The sequence below is a fragment of the Bidens hawaiensis genome, unplaced genomic scaffold (assembly GCF_021521415.1).
Source record: "Bidens hawaiensis isolate Kalapana, Puna unplaced genomic scaffold, B.hawaiensis_p1.1 tig00067964_1, whole genome shotgun sequence".
In the NCBI taxonomy this organism is placed as follows: Eukaryota; Viridiplantae; Streptophyta; class Magnoliopsida; order Asterales; family Asteraceae; genus Bidens; species Bidens hawaiensis.
In genome coordinates, this window is record NW_027502049.1 from 15001 (window position 1) to 19427 (window position 4427).

At 29.8% G+C, this 4427-nt stretch overlaps 1 pseudogene across 1 annotated transcript in view; it reads right to left on the reverse strand.

The window, feature by feature from the left end:
* The window catches only part of LOC143605118 (cytochrome P450 84A1-like), a 10003-nt pseudogene extending 5997 nt beyond the window's left edge, over nucleotides 1-4006 (reverse strand). The window contains exon 1 of the transcript XR_013148443.1: nucleotides 3105-4006. The product of XR_013148443.1 is annotated as a cytochrome P450 84A1-like (transcript). The remainder of the gene's footprint in view (nucleotides 1-3104) is intronic.
* Between the last annotated feature and the right edge of the window lie 421 nt (nucleotides 4007-4427).

Here is a 4427-nt window from a genome sequence, read left to right on the forward strand (position 1 = left end):
ACATTTGGTTGTTAATGAGTTTCTAGAGTTTTCACAACTTAAGTGGGTTTTATTTTAACGTTACTATACATACATACATACATACATATATATATATATATATATGTGTGGATATTTTAATAACTTGTTGAGTTTTAAAAACTTAAGCACTTCATTTTTTACCACAAATTTAATTAAATAGATTAAATTATGTGGTTAAGATTAAATGTGATTAAAAAATTAAAGTATGAGAGAGAATAAAGATGTATAGTGATTACATAACTTTAAATATCCGTTACACATATATAAGAAGTCGACTCGGTGTGTAAAAAATTATGTAATTTTTTTACGTATATGTAACCTACATATATTACATATGTGTAAAATTGTTACGCTGAGTTATTTCGAGTTCTTAAAACTCAAAATGGTTCTAATTTGAAATCTCCCCATATATATATATATATATATATATATATATATATATATATATATATATATATATATATATAGGAAAAGGATTAAGATAACTAGAGAATTAATATATATAGGAAAAGGATTAAGATAATTAGAGAATTAATAAAAAAATATTTTTAATTTAATTAAAAAACATATATTTAAATTTTGTTTTTCTTTTATTTTTCTTATATGTTGTTATTTTTTAAACAAGGTCGTTTCGGCTCGAAACTCGTTCCAACCTGACATCGTTCTAACCTAAATCGTGCCGACTCAAACCAAATTAACCCGTTACTCATTACGACCCTAATCCAGTTTTACACATGGCCCGAGCTTGCTCGACTCGACCTGTTGCCTGTTCTAACTAATAATCACGTAACATGTTAATTTTATAAACCTAAAAACGTATAGCAATACCATACTCAAATTAAAGAGAATAAATTTTTTGTTTTTATGGTGTAGTTTAAACAAATATATATTAACGTGTGAAAAATTTTGGTCATTAAAAGGTCGTGAGGTAGTTGATTTTGAATTAAAGATATATGTGTAATTATTCTTTAAAGTAACAAAATTTGATTGAAGTTGAAGGAACATATTTGTAAATCTTTTTAAACCAAATAATATTAATCATATATGAGGTAAAAAATGACAAAATTGCCCCTAAGATCTCAAGACTTTATATAATGTGGATTACCATCTAAAGTAATCAAAGTTGTACCTCTTAAATTTTAAAAGATCTCTTGAATTTGCTTTACGCCTAGTATAGATATGTTCTTAATATTAAATGGCATAATGGTAAGATGCGTCACTTTAATCCTTTATTCTAGGGTCAAGGTGGTGCAACTATAGGTATCTAAAATAACTTTTTAAGGGTAGGTCAGTTTGTCGTTTAAATTTTAAAGAGCATATAACATATATAATTTAATTATTATATTTATCATATTTATATTAAATATAATAATATAAATAACAAGATATTTTCAAATATTCACACATACGTTTCATGTCTTCAAAAACTTTTTCAAACTCATTAGTAGATAAAAACTTATTTCAGGAGACGGTATATGACAGATCACTAACTTCGTCAATTAAATTAAAAAACAAAGGAACCTGGTACATATCATTACTAAACCATATATATATTCTTTTAATAGCAATTACTAAAGCGTGTATATATATATATATTAGCTTTTAGGGAAAACTCCTAAATTTACGAAAACAAAATTCTAGTTTTAGGTATTATTTGTAAAAATTCCAAAAATAAGTATTATAAACTAGTCGTCGCGAGTAGTTTGTAGAAGCCAATTCGAACTTGCCACTTGTCCTTAAAATAACCGTAACGAGCACACTCACTAATCAATTACTCGTCACAACTAAGTAAGTTTCATGTCTCGTAATCAATACCCATGAGTAATTCATAAGTCCTTTAGTCGCGACGAGTATATTATAAGGTTAAACTAGTCACGACGAGTAGATTATAAGGTTAAATTAGTCGCGTCGAGATAACTACTAATAAACTACTCGTGTCGGGAATGTAAACCAGGTAAGCTAGTTGTCGCGACTAAAGGATTTATAAATAACTCATGGGCGTTGATTACGAGACATGAAACTTATTTAGTCGTGACGAGTAAATGATTAGTGAACGTGCTAGTTACGGTTAGTTTAAGGATATGTGGCAACTTTTAATTGGTTCTACAAACTACTCGTCACGACTAGTTTATAATACCTATTTCTGTAATTTTTTACAAATGATACCTAAAACTAGAACTTTGGTTTCACAAATGCTTATTTTGGGGATTTTCCCTAGCTTTTATCCACTCATATTACTGGGTTTTTACGTCTTATTCGTTTATAATATTTATATTTTTTTTGGATTTTAATTTTATTTATTATAAGTAAATTAATAATATACTTAGTATTTGATTATGAAAGGTTTCACAACTAAATAAGATGTTATAACCTAATTTAAAAGCTATCTGGGTTTGGTGAGACAATGACCAGCTTATATTTTTTTACTATAAAATTTTTTTTCTATTTTTTCACTATAAAATTGATTTTAATTATAAATAATATTTTTTTAAAAAAAATTGGATATTAATTTTTAGTATATCCATATTTTTTTATATCAAATATTTGGTTAGATTAATTTTAATTTAATGAGATATTTTAACCCGTTAAAGACCATCTAGGTTTGGTGAACCCATACCTGTGAATTCGGACAAAATGCATGAAAAACCTCCATTTACAAATAAATCAATCTGGTGTTTTAAGATAATGTAGAAAGCAATCAGAGAGCTTTTAAAGGTTTTATTTATAAATATTAAAGATAAATCAATGTTGATAAATTTTTTCGTATTGAAAAAAATTTAAGCTTCGGAATGTAAATGATTTAGATGTTATATGTATTGGTCGGAAAAAAGAAAAAGAAAAAAAAACATTCTAGTTAATATATATGATATGGTGAATGGTGAATATATTATAAATTTAAACAAATTACTTGAATGCTTTTATATATATATAAACTTAGTATATAGTTCAAATACATTGCATAAACCTAAGTTATTATTAAATAAAAAAGAATTGAATTAAATTGTTAATTTATTAATCACTTGACCTAATGTTAAAATTTTATACTTATACTAAATACAAATATGTGTAAAATGGGAACATACCATAATAATGGCTTTGATATTGTTTCGGGTGAGTCTAATCGCATTCTGCAAATCCTCCCCTTCGTTAATTCTTCCTTGTTCAATATAAAACGCCAACATCTCATCCACCATATCATTATCAGTATCATCACCATCTTTCTTCTCCTTCTTCATGTGTTCATCGATAATCTTATTGATGAACCCATCTAAAGCCGCTCGGGCTTTTGATAAACGCGTGTTCAACCCAGCAGGATCGATAAACCCTAACCACGGGATAAAATCCGCCAGGTTGAACGCACCAAAAAGCTTGGTATATTCTTGTAAAATTTTAATAAACTCTTCCTTCCCTTCATGTGAAATCGACCCAAAAGCCGCTCGGTAAATAATATCATGTGTCAATCCGAACACAAGTTCGCCTAGGTTAACCGAGCCACCCGAGCTTGCAGCGGTTATCCTGATCATGGAATCCACTTCGTCCCGTACCGAGTCCCATGACTCGGCTCGTTTTCGGCTGAACAACTTCATGACACATAGCTTTCGCATCTGGCGCCAAAAGGGTCCATAGTTGGCGAAAGCCATGTCTTGGCAGTCGTATGTGAGGTACGATATGGCGATGGTGGCCGGACGGTTGGAGAGTATGCTGTCTTGGACTTGAAGTACCTGTCTGGCAATCTCCGGTGAGGAAACCGCCACGGTGTGGCTGAAACCCATCTTGAGGTGAAGCAGACCACCGTATTTTTCAGCCAGATTCGCAAGACCACGATGTGTGAGTTGGTCCATCATCAGCATGTTGCCGATGATCGGCCACCCTCTTGGTCCAGGGGGTAGCCGTTTTCGCCGACAACGGGAGAGGAGGAGTAGGGTTAGGAGAGGGAGTATAATGTAAAGTACTATAGGCATGGACTCCATTGTTGATAATATTATTACTACTATAGAGAAGTTGCTATGTAACGATTGAGGTAAGGGGTGTCATATATATAATCATAGAGCCTGGGGTGGTTGGTAACCGGTGCGGTTTGGTTTGTGCAATATCAATTTATATATACTACAAGTTGCTAAAAAGTATAATAAAAAAAATAATATACATATTAACATATTTTATAGATTAATTTATAAGATATAAATAATTTACTAAAATACATAGACTAGTAAGAATAATTTCTATTTCCATTTTAAAAGTAATAAAATGGAATGTGGTGAATTTATACCAATTAAGAAAAAGAGAACACTAACATCAATTAATCCTAGTTGAGTTTGTAAGACATAAATATTTTAAAAATAAGGTATTGAGTTCAATTCCTACCAACAATATATTTTTCATTTCCTTCATTCATGAAAGAAAAA